This window comes from Triticum aestivum, chromosome 7B (assembly GCF_018294505.1).
Source record: "Triticum aestivum cultivar Chinese Spring chromosome 7B, IWGSC CS RefSeq v2.1, whole genome shotgun sequence".
Lineage (NCBI taxonomy): Eukaryota > Viridiplantae > Streptophyta > Magnoliopsida > Poales > Poaceae > Triticum > Triticum aestivum.
Window position 1 is genome coordinate 41,387,153 of NC_057813.1, and position 21,508 is coordinate 41,408,660.

Here is a 21,508-nt window from a genome sequence, read left to right on the forward strand (position 1 = left end):
GAGAGCTCATGATTTGGGCATGAATATAACATTGACTTAAGCATCCCCCAAGCTTGAGCGATGCTTTCTCCTTTGCTAGGCCAGAAATTATATATGTAATTACGGTCACGATGAACAAGATGCATAGGATAGAACTTCTAGTGAAATTCCAACTTCAATCGTTTATAATTCCAAGATCCCGTATCATCACATAGCCTATACCATGTCAATGCACCTCCCTTCAAAGATAAAGGGAAGACCTTCCTTTTAACAACATCATCGGGAATACCTGCAAGCTTAAATAATCCACAAACTTCATCCACAAAGATAAGGTGTAAATCGGGATGCAATGTTCCATCTCCTGCAAATGGATTAGCTAGCAGTTTCTCTATCATACCCGAAGGAATTTCAAAGTGAACATTTTCAGTAGGTTCAGTAGGTTGAGGAGCAACTCTTTGCTCTACTAGTCGGGGCAAAGATGCCCCGAAGAAGCCCTTCAAAGGATTAGTTTCCATAGTGACAAGTAACAGAAAATTCCAGCACACTATATAAATATTTCCTTACAAAGTTCCACTCACCAAAAGCGCTACACTCCCCGGCAACGGCGCCAGAAAAGAGTCTTGATGACCCACAAGTGTAGGGGATCTATCATAGTCCTTTCGGTAAGTAAGAGTGTCGAACCCAACGAGGAGCAGAAGGAAATAATATGCGGTTTTCAGTAAGGTTTTCTCTGCAAGCACTGAAATTGTAGGTGATAGATAGTTTTGTGATAAGATAAATTGTAATGAGTAGCAAGCAATGAAAGTAAATAAAGTGCAGCAAGGTGGCCCAATCCTTTTTGTAGAAAAGGATAAGCCTGGACAATTTCTTATAATGAGAAAAGTGCTCCTGAGGACACATGAGAATTATCGTCAAGCTAGTTTCATCACGCTCATATGATTCACGTTCGGTACTTTGATAATTTGATATGTGGGTGGACCGGTGCTTCGGTACTGCTCTTACTTGGACAAGCATCCCACTTATGATTAACCCTATTGCAAGCATCCGCAACTACAAAAGAAGTATTAAGGTAAACCTAACCACATGATTAAACATATGGATCCAAATCAGCCCCTTACGAAGCAATGCATAAAGTAGGCTTTAAGCTTCTGTCACTCTAGCAACCCATCATCTACTTATTACTTCCCAATGCCTTCCTCTAGGCCCAAATAATGGTGAAGTGTCATGTAGTCGACGTTCACATAACACCACTAGAGGAAGACAACATACATCTCATCAAAATATCGAACGAATACCAAATTCACATGACTACTAATAGCAAGACTTCACCCATGTCCTCAGGAACAAACGTAACTACTCACAAAGCATATTCATGTTCATAATCAGAGGAGTATAATATGCATTAAGGATCTGAACATATGATCTTCCACCAATAAACCAATAAGCATCAACTACAAGGAGTAATCAACACTACTAGCAACGCACAGGTACCAATTTGTGGTTTTGGATACAAGATTGGATACAAGAGATGAACTAAGGTTTGAGAGGAGATGGTGCTGGTGAAGATGTTGATGGAGATTGACCCTCTCCCGATGGGAGGATCGTTGGTGATGACGATGGTGATGATTTCCCCCTCCCGGAGGGAAGTGTCCCTGGCAGAACAGCTCTGCCGGAGCTCTAGATTGGTTCCGCCAAGGTTCCGCCTCATGGCGGCGGAGTTTCGTCCCGTAAGCTTGCCCACGATTTTTTCCAGGGTAAAAGCCTTCATATAGCAGAAGATGGACACCAGAGGGCCACCAGGGGGCCCAGCAGACAGGGGGCGCGCCTAGTAGGGGTGGGCGCGCCCCCACCCTCCCGGCCAGGGTGTGGCCCCCCTGAGGTGTTTCTTCCGCTCAATAATTCTTATTAATTCCAAAAATAAGTTTCGTGAAGTCTCAGGTCTTTTGGAGCAGTGCAGAATAGGTTTCCAATGTTTTCTCCTTTTCCAGCCAGAATTCCAGCTGTCGGCATTCCCCCTCTTCATGGTAAACCTTATAAAATAACTGAGAATAGCCATAAGTATTGATATATAACGTGTAATAACAGCCCATAATGCAATAAATATTGATATAAAAGCATGATGCAAAATGGACGTATCAGGGGCCGCCCAGGAGGAGGACTCGCGCCCAAGGGGGGGTGTCCTACTCCCACCGGGAGTAGGACTCCTCCTTTTCCTACTTGGAGAGGGAGAGGGAAGGAAGAGGAAGGAGGGAGGAAGGAAAGGGGGGGCCCTCCCAATTCGTATTGGGCTTGGGGGGCGCCCCCTTCCTTGCTCCTTTCCCCTCCTTTCCACTAAAGCCCATTAAGGCCCATATACCTCCGTGGGGGGGGGGGGTTGATAACCTCCAGGTGCTCCGATATTATCCTGATCTCACCCGCAACCATTTTAGTGTCCAAATATAGTAATCCAATATATCAATCTTTACATCTCGACCATTTCGAGACTCGTCGTCATGTCTGTGATCACATCCGGGACTCCGAATTACCTGCGGTACATCAAAACACATAAACTCATAATGTAACTGTCATCTAATTTTAAGCGTGCGGACCCTACGGGTTCGAGAACTATGTAGACATGACCGAGACACGTCTCCGGTCAAGAACCAATAGCAGAACCTGGATGCTCATATTGGCTCCCACATATTCTACGAAGATGTTTATCGGTCAAACCGCATAACAACATACGTTGTTCCCTTTGTCATCGGTATGTTACTTGCCCGAGGTTCGATCATCGGTATCTCAATACCTAGTTCAATCTCGTTACCGGCAAGTCTCTTTACTCGTTCCGTTATACATCATCCCGCAACTAACTAATTAGTTGCAATGCTTGTAAGGCTTATAGTGATGTGCATTACCGAGTGGGCCCAGAGATACCTCTCCCACAATCGGAGTGACAAATCCTAATCTCGAAATACGCCAAACCAACAAGTACCTTTGGAGACACCTGTAGAGCACCTTTATAATCACCCAGTTACGTTGTGACGTTTGGTGGCACACAAAGTGTTCCTCCGATAAACGGGAGTTGCATAATCTCATAGTCACAGAAACATGTATAAGTCATGAAGAAAGCAGTAGCAACATACTAAACGATCAAGTGCTAAGCTAACGGAATGGGTCAAGTCAATCACATCATTCTCCTAATGATGTGATCCCGTTAATCAAATGAAAACTCTTTGTCCATGGCTAGGAAACATAACCATCTTTGATAAACGAGCTAGTCAAGTAGAGGCATACTAGTGACACTTTGTTTGTCTATGTATTCACACATGTATCTTGTCTCTAGTTAATACAATTCTAGCATAATAATAAACATTCATCATGATATAAAGAAATAAATAATAACTTTATTATTGCCTCTAGGGCATACTTCCTTCAGTCTCCCACTTGCACTAGAGTCAATAATCTTGATTACAGAGTAATGATTCTAACACCCATGGAGCCTTGGTGCTGATCATGTTTTTCTCGTGGAAGAGGCTTAGTCAACGGGTGTGCAACATTCAGATCCGTATGTATCTTGCAAATCTCTATGTCTCCCACCTGGACTTGGTCCCAGATGGAATTGAAGCATCTCTTGATGTGCTTGGTTCTCTTGTGATATCTGGATTCCTTTGCCAAGGCAATTGCACTAGTATTGTCACAAAAGATTTTCATTGGACCCGATGCACTAGGTACGACACCTAGATCGGATATGAACTCCTTCGTCCAGACTCCTTCATTTGCTGCTTCCGAAGCAGCTATGTACTCCGCTTCACATGTAGATCCCGCCACGACGCTTTGTTTAGAACTGCACCAACTGGCAGCTCCACTGTCGGTGTCAAAACCGGTGGATCTTGGGTAGGGGGTCCTGAACTGTGCGTCTAGGCGGATGGTAACAGGAGACAAGGGACACGATGTTTTACCCAGGTTCGGGCCCTCTTGATGGAGGTAAAACCCTACGTCCTGCTTGATTAATATTGATGATGTGTGTTACAAGAGTGGATCTACCATGAGATCAAGGAGGCTAAACACTAGAAGCTAGCCTATGGTATGATTGTTCTTCGTCCTACAGACTAATGCCATCCGGTTTATATAGACACCGGAGAGGGCTAGGGTTACACAGAGTCGGTTACAATGGTAGGAGATCTACATATCCGTATCGCCAAGCTTTCCTTCCACGCCAAGGAAAGTCCCATCCGGACACGGGACGAAGTCTTCAATCTTGTATCTTCATAGTCTTGGAGTCCGGCCGATCATGATAGTTCGGCTATCCGGACACCCCCTAGTCCGGAACTCCCTCAGTAGCCCCTGAACCAGGCTTCAATGACGACGAGTCCGGCGCGCATGTTGTCTTCGGCATTGCAAGGCGGGTTCTTCCTCCGAATAATTTATAGAAGATTGTGAACACCAGGATAGTGTCCGGCTCTGCAAAAATAAATTCCACGTACCACCGTAGAGAGAATAATATTACACAAGTTCAATCTGCTGACGTATTTTGTGGCGTGACGTCACACCACTACCAAGCCTTTACTCGAATTGTTTTTATTGTACCACCTCAGCGCGTTTAGCGAAGCGGTTTCCTTGGCACGTCTTGTCGAAGCAGAGATCGTGTTCCCCTTATTCCGGGATTCCCATCAATACGGACGTGGGTAACCCAACCGCGCCCGTTGCCACGCCCCCTCCATCGAAGGCGGGTTCCAAACGGTCACGGGGACGGCTCTTGGTATTCTTCCTCTTTATAATGAGACCAAGGCCCGTTCTTTTCCTTCAATCCTCTATCGAATCCGCCCCTCGCCCCGAGTTCCAACACCCAGGGCTCCAGATTCGGGTACCTTCGATCTTCGACAATGTCCGACCCTGACCTACGAGGCCGGTGGATGCCCTCCTCCATCACGGAAGAGGACGTGCTAAAGCTGAGAGACGCCAGGTACTTAACCTACGAGATTTCGCATAGGCTGCCTGCCCGAGGGCAAGTTATTCCTACTCCCGAGCTTGGCGAGAGCGTCGTGTTCGTGTCTCACCTCCGTCGGGGTTTAGGCTTCCCGACGGATCCCTTCGTGAGGGGGCTCATGTTTTACTATGGGCTGGAATTCCACGACTTGGCTCCGTAGTCCATCCTCCACATCTCATCATTCATTGTCGTCTGCGAAGCCTTCCTCCGCACTACCCCTCACTTCGGCTTGTGGCTCAAAACCTTCAACGTGGAGCCGAAGATGATTGAGGGGCGTCAGGCAGAGTGCGGCGGGGCGGTTATATGCAAGAGGGCCGATGCTCCATGGCCCGAGGGCTCTTTTCAGGAGGAGCTCGGCTTGTGGCAACAGGAGTGGTTCTATATCACCGCTCCCAGGGGCAGCAGGCAGAGGCCGCCGCCCATCTTCTGCTCGGGCCCTCCACAACAGCTGACGTCATGGGTCAACAAGGGGCGTGACTGGGGGCCGTCCAAAGACGTACCCCTATTGCAGGACCGGATTCGAGGCCTCCAAGAAAGGGAGATCAATCTGGTCGTAGTGGCACAGGTTATGTTGATCCGGCGCCTACTGCCCTGCAAACGTCGCCCCCTCCGCCTGTGGGAATTTAATCCGGAGGGGCCACGAGCTCTTCAACACTTCATGGGTTTGACACCTGCGGAGATGTACAAACTGTTCTTCGGATCACAAGAAATGCGTCCGGAATTGACCGAGGATGCTGGCCTAAGCTGCAATCGCCCAAATACTCAAGTAAGTAGCCCTGTGTCCGGACACATCGTCCATTTATTTATCGTGGGTTTGCCTTTTAACCAGCTATCCCTTGGACAGGAGTGGATAGCGCAAGCAAAACTGATACGGTGCCCGGCCCCCTCCCTGAGACCACGCAGGATCCCGTGTTAATCAAAATGTTGGAGGTTGCACCTTCGGAGGAGGGCGAAGGGGGGCACAGGGGAACTACCACCTCAGCCAAGGAGGCTTTCAGTAAGGGAGGAATCGAGAGTCCCTCCTTCCAGGGGAGAAGAGGACCGCTTCCGAAGACCCGGAGGCCAAGGCCTCAAAGCGGGGAAAGAAATCTGTACCGGAAGGTCCTGTGCCGGGAAGAGCCCCGGCCGTACTGTCTCCTCGGAGGAATCAGCCCTCTAGCGAGCCGTAAGTAAAAAGGGGGATTTTGTAATAGTGGACACCCCTGCTTAATTTCTAAGGGTAACCGAAGTTTTCACCTTGTAGTTCGGATCTCAGCCCATCTCAGCACAGCTCATCTTCGGGAGACCTTCGTCCAGAGATGATGGAGAGCGAAACGCCTCCATCTGCCGCCCCGTCGTGCGGGGCGGGCGACCCTGAGGTGTCGTCACGGAGGGTCTCCCCGAGTCCGGCGGGGCCGGAGAGTTCGGCACCCATTGGAGTACGGCCGGTGGAGCTGCAGGATTTGCTCAAGAGGGCGTCTATCTCAGAAGATCACCGCACATTAATGAGTATGGTGATTGAGAGGATTTCGTCCGCTGAAAGTGGGTTGTGTGAGGCCGTCGGAAGTTTGCTGACGGGGTTTGAGGTACGCAAAAAAATGACATACCTTTTGACAGTTTTGCACATGAAGTGCGCCCTGTATAGATAGTAGCCCCTGAGACTTGGTATGCTGTCGAAAGCGACAGCGTGCCGAGGATCATAATCTCAGTTATAGATTGTCGCCTTTCCTATGTAGGTGGCGGAACGTTCGGTGGCCAGCCAGACTGATGGAGTTGCCGAACTGAAGAGGCAACTCGACGTTGCGGATGCGGACATCTCGCTGGTCAATAAACGACTTGATGAGTCACAAGGTATGTGGTTGCTCCGCGGTCGCCTAGTAAGGGAGCTGACGCCCATTCCTTACAATTTGTATGCTTGATGCAGATGGTGCTGCTGCTGTGGAAACCTTCGAGCAGAACTTGCTCGGGCCAAGGAGCAAGCCAGAAAAAGCGAGGCGGCTGCCTCGAAGGCAGCGGAAGAGCTAGAAGCCGAGAAGGCTGCTCACTGCCGAAGCAGGGAGGAGATGGCCAGAATGGCCGCAAAATTAAAAGTTGCTACCGACCGCCAGGAGGTTCTTGAAAGAGAACGCCGAACGGAGCAAGAGGACCTGAAGAAGGCCGACGCCGAAGCCAAGGATGCCCGTAGTGCGATGCGGGCTATGAAGGAGGAACTGCGTCAGGTCGGAGACATTGTGGCTGGAAAGCCCTTTATGCTGCGTAGGAAGTTCACGGATCCGAAGTATGCTCAGCTGGGCCGATTGTACGGTGCGGAGGATCCTTATCTGGACTTGGCGGCGAGTGTGGCGGACGCAGTCGTGCACTTTCGAAGCCAGAAGGATCACGAAATGGAAGAGCTTTTCTGGTCTCAATTCCATAGTCCGGAGCGTCCACTTCCGTTGAGTGATCGGCTGGTTGAGTGGGCTGAGCTGAATAGATTGTCCGGACTTGCCATGACGGATGTGGTCACTCATCTGTGGCCGGAAAGGCCCAAGCCGAAGAGTTATTTTGGCTTGTTGCAGCAATTCCTTGGGGCGGTGCCGCGTATTGGGGCGATGAAGCGGTCGGCGTGCATAGAAGGTGCACGGATGGCTCTCGCCCGTGGTAAGACATACTGGGCGGAGATGGATGCCACCGCTGTTGCATCCCGGGGTTCGGACAAAAGCCGATTCCCCACCGAGCACTATTTTGAGGAAGTCCTGCAGGGCGCTCGTTTAATAGAGTCGCAGTGCTCGAAAGATGTTATGTTTGAATGACATGTATGATTTCTGAGATCATGTTTATAATGCAATAGCTTTTTATACTTGTGTGTTCAAGTATTGAACTATCTCCTGTGCGGCCGTATATGTATGTATAATCTGAAAGATGGCAGTCTTTGGCTTCAGCCCCCACGCACATGGTGCGGGGGTGTTTGCAAAAAGAAAAGCGCTTTTTCACACTTAATCCAACGTCTTGGTCCTTTTAAGGAGGTGATAGCGTAGCAAACTAGGCAACCGGACTATAATGCTTTATCACTTTCACTTAGCCATAGGAGCTCGAATGTGGGGCTACTATATAGCCCCTGGCGGCACCGCTCTTCTCCGAACTCGGGGCGCGTATGTGCCTGACCGGGAAGCGGTCCTTCGTCAAAGCGGAGGAATTCTAAACATTCCAATGGTCGATCGAGTGGTTGACCAGTCTCTCGCTATATCATGACAGTCAGTTTTCGGCTTTCTCTACTGAGGTGCTCGCCCGGCCGAACCGGGGCACAATCGCAGTAGTTCTCCTGGTGCCGTGTTAGCCGATGATACGGAACGTAAGGCAGCAAAACACAGGAGCCGGGCAAACCCAACATTTGACCAAAGACATGATTCGGAGCTGATGCATATAAGGCCTAACTCGAGACGCCGAACACTCCCTGAGGTGTTCGGTCTTTATGATACCGGGCAGAACAATGCCCTAAGCCCCTAGTGTCCAGGTACAGGCGGGAACTTCTGACGCGGCCGATGCCAAAACGCCAGCCTCCTCCTCGGCTATGGTGGGAAACCCGGGGATGTGTATCAACAAGAGACAGTAAGAAAGGTTTACGCAGGGTCTTAATCTGAAAAGAATCCTTGCAACGGGTCCCTGTTGCACGTCTGCGCCTGTGTCTCCGTTGTGCTGTATCCTGGACGGGTGTAGCACGTGCTTCATCTGAAAAAGAGAAGGACTTAGTTTCCAAGAAATATCGTGCAGAAGTTGTATTAAAATAAATATAATTTGGAGGATGAAGAAAGTTGAGCTTTATTGGCTCTCATCATTTATACACGCGGCCCCTTATAAAGGGGGTATGCGGCTGGGAAGCCCCTTGTTTAGTTACGCCGGACTCGCCTAACCATGTCCGAGGTCTGAATGACCTGTTTTTAGGGGCTTTGACCTGCAAGGTCTGATTAGTGTGTGGCTGTCGAGGCAGTCTCACGTTCTCCGTGGTCGAGGAACACTCGGAGTTACTTTTTAATGAGATTATGCCACATGGACCGGGCATTTTTAAGCGTAAGAAACACGTAATGTGGTATTGCATTAAAGCGGGCGAAAGCTTCGCGCCCCAGTAGTGCTTAAGGGCTACTGTTAAATGGGGCGATGGAGAGTGAGCTTTTCGCGACGGAGGTTGTCGGATGAACCGAACACAACCTCTAGTGGTACAGAGCCTGTATAATTGGCTTAAAGGCCTGGCGTCACTCCTTTGAAGGAAGTACTGCTATGGAGAATTTTGGTAGGGTCTATCCCCATTCTGCGGATGGTGTCCTGGTATGGCAGGTGCCGCGCTGTGTTTTCATTTTATCACATGAAGTGAGTTCACTGTTTTGACTTCTAGTGGGAAAGTCTTCTGTTTTCCGGACTGCTGCTTTTGGGGTTCGTCACTTTCGCTTGGTGTGTTGAGCCCCTTGCGTTCGGCGTTAAGTCGGCCGGACTGCTTGAAGACCCAACAATCTCTGTGGGTATGGTTTCCAGGCTTCCCGGAGGTACCATGTATTTGACATAGTCTATCTAGAATCTTGTTTAGGTTGGATAGCTCGTCACTATTGTCCTTGAGGGGCAATGTTTTGTTGTTCGGCCGAGAGCTTTTGAATCCGGCGTTGACCGCCGTACTATTTGGGCCATTTTTCTTATTCCGGCGCTGATGTTTTCTGCATCGTGATTTCCCATTTCCATCCCTGACTTCGGATGTACTCGGGTCGCTGGTGCTGCATCCAGCCAGCCAGCTGTCTTCCCCCGCGCAAAAGCGGGTCATGAGGCTTGTTAGTGCGGCCATTGTTCTTGGTTTTTCCTGGCCGAGGTGTCTGGCGAGCCATTCGTCTCGGACGTTGTGTTTAAAGGCTGCTAAGGCTTCAGCGTTCGGACAGTCGACTATTTGGTTCTTTTTAGTGAGGAACCTGTTCCAGAATTTGCGTGCTGACTCTCTGGGCTGTTGAGTTATGTGACTTAAATCGTCTGCATCCGGAGGGCGGACATAAGTCCCCTGAAAATTTGCTCGAAACGCATCCTCAAGCTCTTCCCAACTTCCAATGGTATTTTCTAGGAGGCTTTTAAGCCAATGCCGAGCTGGCCCTTTGAGCTTGAGGGGTAGGTATTTTATGGCATGGAGATCGTCTCCTCTGGCCATATGTATGTGTAGGATATAATCCTCAATCCAGACTCCGGGGTCTGTTGTTCCGTCATATGCCTCTATGTTTACGGGTTTGAATCCCGCTGGAAATCCATGATCTAGTACCTTGTCGGTGAAACATAGTGGGTGTGTGGCGCCCCTGTATTTGGGTGTGCCGTTGTCTTCAAATGCACGGAGGGTTGTGTTGCTTCCTGGAGTCTTCTTTTTTGGCCCATAGATAGACCTGGCTGGGTCATCCTTTTTCCGAGGATCTTTATGCTGATCGTGTGCCGGCTTGTGTGCGGCGCCCCTTGTTGCTCTTGGCCTGTCATCTGGTCGTCTATCCGGCCATGCGGCTTCTTTCTTTTTTGACTGCGGGGGCTCTAAGGCCTCCTCGTCAAATTCGGGCAACAGCTTGCCCTTCGGGTAGCTCTTTGTCTGGTGACTAGCGCCATATTTATCTGCGGTGTTGAGTACTTTGCTCCATCTCATTCTGAGTGCGTCCTCCGCTGTTTTGAGCTTCCACTTTTGCTTCTTCAAACTTCTTGCAGTGGCGACGAGCCTTTTATGAAGGTTCGTATGCTCTCGTGATGTGAGATCGTCTTCGCTGGGGATGGGTTGCTTGTCCAGTTCATCATGTTCGGATGGCTGCTTGGTGGCATGTGCGTCGTCCATTGCTTCGCCCTGCTCTAGGGCCGGGTCTGTATGGGTGTCGTTTTTATCGAGGCCGGTCTTCGGGCGGCGCTTGTGTCGCCGTTTTGGTTGTTTTTTGGGGGAGTTGTCCTTCGCCACGTCCCGTTTTTCCTCATTGTCACTTCCTTTTGGTGTATCCACCATGTATACGTCGTGAGTTGGGGTGGCTTTCCAGTGCCTGTTAGGCGATGGTTCTTGGTCGTCTCCTGCATCGTCGTCCATACCGTTGATGTCTTCGGAGTCATAGTCTAGCATGTCGGTTAGATCGTCGACAGTGGCTACTAAGTGGGTGGTGGGTGGGCTTTGAATTTCTTTGTTGTCCGCATCCCAACTGTCCTGGCCGCAGTCTGGCCAGGGCTCTCCGGATAACGAGAGATACTTTAGCGAACTCAAGATGTCACTAAAAGGTGAGTGTTGAAAGATGTCCGCTGCGGTGAACTCCATGATCGGCGCCCAATCGGATTCGATCGGAGGGGGCGCGGGAGGTTCGGAGTCCGGCGAGGAGTCCGACACCTCGGAGTCACGAGCTTTATGAGAGACAAGGTCAGTGTTTAGCTCTATCGCCATAGAGGTTGCAGCCCCCGAGGCGGTGTCTAACCATCCATCCTCGATCTGCGCGGCCGGCTCCGAATCGAAGGTCGGAGCGGACTCGTGTGCGGCCTCCAGGGTACTGTTCGGCTGCAGAGCTAGATCATGTCCGTTGTGACAGTGCGGCGCACTTGGCTGTGACTCGAATCCATCGAAGATCAAGTCCCCGCGGATGTCAGCCGTGAAGTTCAAACTTCCAGATCTGACCTGACAGCCAGGGGCGTAGCTTTCGATCTGCTCCAGATGGCCAAGCGAATTGGCCCGCAGTGCAAAGCCGCCAAATACGAAGATCTGTCCGGGGAGAAAGGTCTCACCCTGGACTGCGTCGTTGATGATGATCGAAGAAGCCATCAAGCCTATCGGTGACGACACAGAGGAACTCTCAATGAAAGCACCAATGTCGGTGTCAAAACCGGCGGATCCCGGGTAGGGGGTCCCGAACTGTGCGTCTAGGCGGATGGTAACAGGAGACAAGGGACACGATGTTTTAGCCAGGTTCGGGCCCTCTTGATGGAGGTAAAACCCTACGTCCTGCTTGATTAATATTGATGATGTGTGTTACAAGAGTGGATCTACCACGAGATCAAGGAGGCTAAACACTAGAAGCTAGCCTATGGTATGATTGTTCTTCGTCCTACGGACTAAAGCCATCCAGTTTATATAGACACCAGAGAGGGCTAGGGTTACACAGAGTCGGTTACAATGGTAGGAGATCTACATATCCATATCGCCAAGCTTGCCTTCCACGCCAAGGAAAGTCCCATCCGGACACGGGACGAAGTCTTCAATCTTGTATCTTCATAGTCTTGGAGTCCGGCCGATCATGATAGTTCGGCTATCCGGACACCCCCTAGTCCGGAACTCCCTCATCCACCGTTCAATATAAATACGTATCCGGTTTGCGATTTAGAATCGTCTGGATCAGTTTCAAAGCTTGCATCGACGTAACCATTTACGACTAGCTCTTTGTCACCTCCATAAACGAGAAACATATCCTTAGTCCTGTTCAGGTATTTCAGGATGTTCTTGACCGCTGCCCAGTGATCCACTCCTGGACTACTTTGGTACCTCCCTGCTAAACTAATAGCAAGGCACACATCAGGTCTGGTACATAGCATTGCATACATGATAGAGCCTATGGCTAAAGCATAGGGAACTTCTTTCATTTTCTCTCTATCTTCTACAGTGGTTGGGCATTGAGTCTGACTCAATTTCACACCTTATATTACAGGCAGGAACCCTTTCTTTGCTTGATCCATTTTGAACTTTTTTCAAAACTTTATCAAGGTATGTACTTTGTGAAAGTCCAATTAAGCGTCTTGATCTATCTCTATAGATCTTGATGCCCAATATGTAAGCAGCTTCACCGAGGTCTTTCATTGAAAAACTTTTATTCAAGTATCCTTTTATGCTATCCAGAAATTCTATATCATTTCCAATCAATAATATGCCGTCCACATATAGTATTAGAAATGCTACAGAGCTCCCACTCACTTTCTTGTAAATACAGGCTTCTCCAAAAGTCTGTATAAAACCATATGCTTTGATCACACTATCAAAGTGTTTATTCCAACTCCGAGAGGCTTGCACCAGTCCATAAATGGATCGCTGGAGCTTGCACACTTTGTTAGCATCCTTTGGATCGACAAAACCTTCTGGTTGCATCATATACAACTCTTCTTCCAGAAATCCATTCAGGAATGCAGTTTTTACATCCATTTGCCAAATTTCATAATCATAAAATGCAGCAATTGCTAACATGATTCGGACAGACTTAAGCATCGCTACTAGTGAGAAAGTCTCATCGTAGTCAACCCCTTGAACTTTTCGAAAACCTTTCGCAACAAGTCAAGCTTTGTAGACAGTAACATTACCATCAGCGTCAGTCTTCTTCTTGATCATTGGGCAAGTCAACCAAAGTCCACACATTGTTCTCATACATGGATCCCATCTCAGATTTCACGGCCTCTAGCCATTTTGCAGAATCTGGGCTCATCATCGCTTCCTCATAGTTCGTAGGCTCGCCATGATCAAGTAACATGACCTCCAAAATAGGATTACGGTGCCACTCTGGTGCGGATCTTACTCTAGTTGACCTACGAGGTTCGGTAGTAACTTGATCTGAAGTTGCATGATCAATATCATCAGCTTCCTCACTAACTGGAGTAGTCGTCACAGGAACCGGTTTCTGTGATGAACTATTTTCCAATAAGGGAGCAGGTACAGTTACCTCATCAAGTTCTACTTTCCTACCACTCACTTCTTTTGAGAGAAACTCTTTCTCTAGAAAGGATCCATTCTTGGCAACGACTGTCTTGCCTTCAGATCTGTGATAGAAGGTGTACCCAGCAGTCTCCTTTGGGTATCCTATGAAGACACATTTCTCCGATTTGGGTTCGAGCTTATTAGGTTGAAGCTTTTTCACATAAGCATCGCAGCCCCAAATTTTGAGAAATGACAACTTTGGTTTCTTGCCAAACCACAGTTCATAAGGCGTCGTCTCAATGGATTTTGATGGTGCCCTATTTAACGTGAATGCGGCTGTCTCCAAAGCATAACCCCAAAACGATAGTGGTAAATCAATAAGAGACATCATAGATCGCACCATATCTAGTAAAGTACGATTACGACGTTCGGACACACCATTACGCTGTGGTGTTCCGGGTGGCGCGAGTTGCGAAACTATTGCGCATTGCTTCAAATGTAAACCAAACTCATAACTCAAATATTCTCCTCCACGATCAGATTGTAGAAACTTTATTTTCTTGTTACAATGATTTTCAACTTCACTTTGAAATTCTTTGAACTTTTCAAATGTTTCAGACTTATGTTTCATTAAGCAGATATACCCATATCTACTCAAATCATCTGTGAAGGTGAGAAATTAACGATACCCGTTGTGAGCCTCAACATTCATTGGACCACATACATCAGTATGTATGATTTCCAATAAATTAGTTGCTTGCTCCATAGTTCCGGAGAACGGCGTCTTAGTCATGTTGCCCATGAGGCATGGTTCGCAAGTACCAAGTGATTCATAATCAAGTGATTCCAAAATTCCATCAGTATGGAGTTTCTTCATGCGCTTTACACCAATATGACCTAAACGGCAGTGCCACAAATAAGTTGCACTATCATTATCAACTCTGCATCTTTTGGCTTCAACATTATGAATATGTGTATCACTACTATCGAGATTCATCAAAAATAGACCACTCTTTAAGGGTGCATGACCATAAAAGATATTACTCATATAAATAGAACAACCATTATTCTCAGATTTAAATGAATAACCGTCTCGCATGAAACAAGATCCAAATATAATGTTCATGCTCAACGCTGGCACCAAATAACAATGATTTAGGTCTAAAACTAATCCCGAAGGTAGATGTAGAGATAGCGTGCCTACGGAGATCACATCGACTTTGGAACCATTTCCCACGCGCATCGTCACCTCGTCCTTAGCCAGTGTCTACTTAATCTGTAGTCCCTGTTTCGAGTTACAAATATTAGCAATAGAATCAGTATCAAATACCCAGGTGCTACTGCGAGCTCTGGTAAGATACACATCAATAACATGTATATCACATATACCTTTGTTCACCTTGCCATCCTTCTTATCCGCCAAATACTTGGGGCAGTTCCGCTTCCAGTGACCAGTCTGCTTGCAGTAGAAGCACTCAGTCTCAGGCTTAGGTCCAGACTAGGGTTTCTTCTCTTGAGGAGAAACTTGTTTGCCGTTCTTCTTGAAGTTTCCCTTCTTCTTCTCTTTGCCATTTTTCTTGAAACTGGTGGTCTTATTGACCATCAACACTTGATGCTCCTTCTTGATTTCTACCTCTGCAGCCTTTAGCATTGCGAAGAGCTCGGGAATTGTCTTATACATCCCTTCCATATTATAGTTCATCAAGAAGCTCTTGTAGCTTGGTGGCAGTGATTGGAGAATTCTGTCAATGATGCAATCATCCAGAAGATTAACTCCAAGTTGAATCAAGTGATTGTTATACCCAGACATTCTGAGTATATGCTCACTGACAGAACTATTATCCTCCATCTTGCAATTGTAGAACTTATTGGAGACTTCATATCTCTCAATCCGAGCATTTGCTTGAAATATTAACTTCAACTCGTGGAACATCTCATATGCTCCAAGACGTTCAAATCATCGTTGAAGTCCCGGATCTAAGCCGTAAAGCATGGCACACTGAACTATCGAGTAGTCATCAGCTTTGCTCTGCCAAACCTTCACAATGTCTGCAGTTGCATCTGCAGCAGGCCTGGCACCTGATACGTCTCCAACGTATCTATAATTTTTGATTGTTCCATGCTATTATATTATCTGTTTTGAATGATTACGGGCTTTATTTTACACTTATATACTACTTTTGGGACTAACCTATTAACCGGAGGCCCAGCCCATATTGATGTTTTATTGCCTGTTTCAGTATTTCGAAGAAAAGGAATATCAAACGGAGTCCAAACGGAATGAAACCTTCGGCATCGTGATTTTTTGGAAGAATATCATCCTGGAGGCTTGCAGATCAAGTCAGAAGATACTAGAGGAGCCCAGGAGATAGGGGGGCGCCACTTTCGCCTACATAAGCCTACGTACCCTAAAACCATTGAATATCAAGATAGATTGGGAGTTCCGCCACCGCAAGCCTCTGTAGCCACCAAAAACATCTCGGGAGCCCTTCCCGGCACCCTGCCGGAGGGGGGATTCTTCACCGGTAGCCATCTTCATCATCCTGGCGCTCTCCATGACAAGGAGGGAGTAGTTCACCCTCGAGGCTGGGGGTATGTACCAGTAGCTATGTGTTTGATCTCTCTCTCTCTCTCGTGTTCTCTCTCGTGTTCCCTCTATGGCACGATCTTGATGTATCCCGAGCTTTGCTATTGTAGTTGGATCTTATGATGTTTCTCCCCCTCTACTCTCTTGTGATGAACTGAGTTTCCCCTTTGAAGTTATCTTATCGGATTGAGTCTTTTATGAGAACACTTGATGTATGTCTTGCCGTGCTTATCTGTGGTGACAATGGGATATCATGTGCCTCTTGATGTATGTTTTGGTGACCAACTTGCGGGTTTCGCCCATGAACCTATGCATAGGGGTTGGCACACGTTCTTGACTCTCCGGTAGAAACTTTGGGGAACTCTTTGAAGTACTTTGTGTTGGTTGAATAGATGAATCTGAGATTGTGTGATGCATATCGTATAATCATGCCCACGGATACTTGAGGTGACAATTGAGTATCTAGGTGACATTAGGGTTTTGGTTGATTTGTGTCTTAAGGTGTTATTCTAGTACGAACTCTTGAATAGATTGATCCGAAAAAATAACTTTGAGGTGGTTTCGTACCCTACCATAATCTCTTCGTTCGTTCTCCGCTATTAGTGTCTTTGGAGTGACTCTTTGTTCCATGTTGAGGGATTGTTATATGATCTATCTATGTTATTATTGTTGAGAGAACTTGCACTAGTGAAAGTATGAACCCTAGGCCTTGATTCCTATCATTGCAATACCGTTTACGCTCACTTTTATCGCTTGTTAACTTGCTGTTTTTATAATTTTAGATTACAAATACCTTTATCTACTATCTATTTTGCACTTGTATCACCATCTCTTCGCCGAACTAGTGCACCTATACAATTTACTATTGTATTGGGTGTGTTGGGGACACTAGAGACTTTTTGTTATTTGGTTGCAGGTTTTTTTGAGAGAGACCATCTTCATCCTATGCCTCCGACGGATTGATAAACCTTAGGTCATCCACTTCAGGGAAATTTGCTACTGTCCTACAAACCTGTGCACTTGCAGGCCCAAAAACGTCTACAAGAAGAAGGTTGTGTAGTAGACATCAAGCTCTTTTCTGGCGCCGTTGCCGGGGAGGTTAGCGCTTGAAGGTATATCTTTAGATCTTGCAACCGAATCTTTTTGTTTCCTGTTTTAACACTAGTTTAGAAAACTACAAAAAAATGGAATTGAGTTCGTCTCATATGCTTCATCTTTTTAATATCTTTCGTGAGAATGATGGTAAGGAAAATTGTGCTCAAGTGCTAGAAGAAGAAATCCATAAAATGTTTGGCACTAAATCTTTGAATGATGATCATGATTGCAATGTTATTAGTATGAATTCTTTGAATACCCATGATGCTAATGATATGCAAAGCCACAAGCTTGGGGATGCTATGTTGGATGAATATGATATTTTTTGTCCCCCAAGTTTTGATGAGCAAATTTATTTTGACGATAGCATGCCTCCTATTTATGATGATTATATTGATGAAATTGGGTTTGGAAGAGTGTCAACTTTATTTAGTGATGATTCCACTATTTCGGAAGAGGTTCAAATTGATTATGAGAACAAAGTGGCTATCTATGATGATTATTGTGATGACTTGTATGCTATCAGGAATAATGATAACCGTGAAACTTGTCATCATGATTTTAGTTTTCAATTGGATTATGCCTCACATGATAATTATTTTGTTGAGTTTTCTCCCACTATTATTCATGAGAAGAAATTTGCTTATGTGGAGAGTAGTAAATTTTCTATGCTTGTAGATCATGAAAAGAATGCTTTAGGTGCTGGTTATATTGTTAAATTCATTCATGATGCTACTGAAAATTATTATGAGAGAGGAACATATGCTTGTAGGAGTTGCAGTAATGCCAAGTTTCCTCTCTATGTGCTTAAAATCTAGAAGTTGTGCTTGTTTTACCTTCCTATGCTAGTTGATTATTGTTCCCGTAAGTTGTTTGCTCACAAAATCCCTATGCATAGGAAGTGGTTAGACTTAAATGTGCTTGTCATCTTCTTCATGATGCTCCCGTTATGTTTCAATTCTTATCTTTTATGTGAGCATCATTGCCATCATCATGCCTAGCTAGAAAGGCATTAAAGAAAAGCGCTTGTTGGGGGACAACCCAATATTTCCCCTTACTGTTTTTGTGTGTTCACATGATTATGCTACTGTAGTAATCATGTTTTATAGCTTTTGTTTCAATAAAGTGCCAAGTAGAGCCTTTGGGAAGACTTGGGTGAAGTCTTTATGATCTTGCTGTAAAAAACAGAAACTTTTGCACTCACGAGATTAGCTGCCATTTTTTTACTGGAGAGTGCTTTTAGGTTGATTCTTTTTGCAGATGATTGATAGAAAAATTACTCAGGTCCAGAAATTTATTTCATAATTTTTGGGGTTCCAGAAGTATACGTTTGATACAGATTACTACAGACTGTTCTGTTTTTGACAGATTCTGTTTTCGTTGTGTTGTTTGCTTATTTTGATCAATCTATGGCTAGTATTAAGTGGAATGAACCATAGATAAGTTGGAGTACAGTAGATATTACACCAATATGAATAAAGAATGAGTTCATTACAGTACCTAAGTGGTGGTTTTATTTTCATATACTAACAGAGCTTACGAGTTTTGTTTTGAGTTTTGTGTGGTTGAAGTTTTCAAGTTTTGGGTAAAGATTCGATGAACTATGGAATAAGGAGTGGAAAGAGCCTAAGCTTGGGGATGCCCCGGAAGGCATCCCCTCTTTCGTCTTCGTTCATCGGTAACTTTACTTGGAGCTATATTTTTATTCACCACATGATATGTGTTTTGCTTGGAGCATCATTTTATTTTGTTAGTATTTGCTTGCTGTTAGTGAGAATAATGTTTTGCATCTTTATTTTCAATAAAAATGTCAAGGATAGCCTTTGCATGCTTATTTTGCTATTATACATGTTACTGTTTGAAAACAGAAAGTTTACTGCTGTTGCAAAAATTCCCTAGAAAAGTCAGAGAATGGTATACTGTTGAATATTTTTGCATATTAAGCTATGATAAATTTATTACAGTGGGAATTTTAGTTCTTAATTTTTGGAGTCAGGGAAGTATTGATACTCTTGCATTATTTACAGACTGTACTGTTTTGGCAGATTGCTGTTATGGTTGCATTATTTGCATATGTTTGCCTGTTTGATGATTCTCTTTGAGGATAGGAGTATTAAATATGCAGAGATATTTAGTATTCAATGTTGAATAATAATTTTAGTGATTTGTTACAGTAGAGAATGATAAGGTTTGGCATTGGTTTATACTAACCTATCTCACGAGTTCTTGTTGAGTTTGTTGTGAATGAAGCTTTTGATAAAAAGAGAAACCATGATATTAGAGGAATTAAGGAGACACAAAAGTTCAAGCTTGGGGATGCCCAAGGAACCCCAAGATAATATTTCAAGAAGTCTCAAGCATCTATGCTTGGGGATGCCCCGGTAGGCATCCCACCTTTCTTCTTCAACAATCATCGGTTAGTATCGGTTGAGCCTGAGTTTTTGCTTCTTCACATGAGTTGTGCTATCCTTGCATTGTCATTTCATTTTGTTTTGCTTGCTGTTTGAATAAGATACCAAGATCTGAAATTATTTAATGAGAGAGAGTCTTCATATAGCTACATTATTATTTAGCTACTCATTGATGTTCACTTATATCTTGTTGGAGTAGTTTGTCGTTTGCTCTAGTGCTTCGCTTATATCTTTTAGAGCACGGTGGTGGTTATATTTTGTAGAAATTAATGAACTCTCATGCTTCACTTATATTATTTTGAGAGTCTTAAACAGCATGGTAATTTGAATGAAAACTATCATAGGAAGTGAATTGGATGCTATGATCAATTTGATACTTGATAATTGTTTTGAGATATGGAGGTAGTGATATTAAAGTCATGCTAGTTGGGTGATTATGAATTTGAAGAATGCTTGTGTTGAAGTTAGCAAGTCACGTAGCATGCACGTATGGTTAAAGTTGTGTAACAAATTTGAAACATGTCGTGTACCTGGCTTGTGCATCCTTATGAGTGGCGGTCGGGGACGAGCGATGGTCTTTTCCTACCAATCTATCCCCCTAAGAGCATGCGTGTAGTGCTTGATTTTTGATTACTTCTAAATTTTTGCAATAAGTATATGAGTTCTTTTGACTAATGTTGAGTCCATAGATTATACGCACTTTTACCGTTCCACCATTGCTAGCCTCTTCGGTACAGTGCATTGCCCTTTATCACCTTGAGAGTTGGTGCAAACTTCGCCGGTGCATCCAAACCCCGTGATACAATACGCTCTATCGCACATAAGCCTCATTATATCTTCCTCAAAACAGACACCATACCTACCTATTTATGGCATTTCCATAGCCATTCCGAGATATATTGCCATGCAACTTTCCATCGTTCTGTTTATCATCATCATGACATACATTACTTTTGTCATATTACCATTGCATGATCATGTAGTTGACATCGTATTTGTGGCAAAGCCACCATGCATTATTTTTCACTAGCAAAAGAGCTCGTGCGTTGCAACGGGAGAAAAAACATAACACACACTCTTAACTCAACAACCATCACTCAAGACCACAATAGGTCCATCTCCTTTATTTTTGCGAGGCATCATATTTGTGTTGCCGCTTATCCTCCTTGTCACCCTCGCCGGCGATGGCCTCGGTGTTCACACAAAATAAAAAAAACGTGTTTGAATATGTTTAATCCTAAGGCGTCTCTCTCTCCCTCCCTCCCTCCCTCCCTCCCTCTCTCTCGCTCGCTTTCTCTCACTCTCGTGATGAGAAATCTGTTGTTTTTCCCTGTGACATTTTTCAGAGGTATGCATGTGTAGTTGTCAATGTTTTCTTTTCCCTATATTGTTATAGTGGGGTGTTTATTTGCAATCCGGGTCGCCACCGGTACGAAAGGAAAACAGATCTTGCGCTATAAATTATAAGTTTGCTCCCAAAAATATATTTTAAAAATATTTAACAGGTAAAATTAACATCATATTTAGATTCCACATATTTTCCTAATAAAATTTCATATATAATATGTTAAAATCGAAGTTACGGTTTAAAAGATATGGATAATTTAGAAAATCATTTATTTGACTTAAATATATATTCCAAAATAATATTTAAAAATACTTAACAGATGAAAATAATCTCATATTCATATTCTACATATTTTTCTAATCAAATTTCATATATAACATGTTCAAATCGGAGTTATGGTTTAAAAGATATGGATGATTTAAAAAAACATTGTTTAACTTAAATATGATCCGCGGATGAATTACCTAAAACATCACGGGGGTTTCAAAAAATGTAAAATAACGGTTCGGGTGTGACT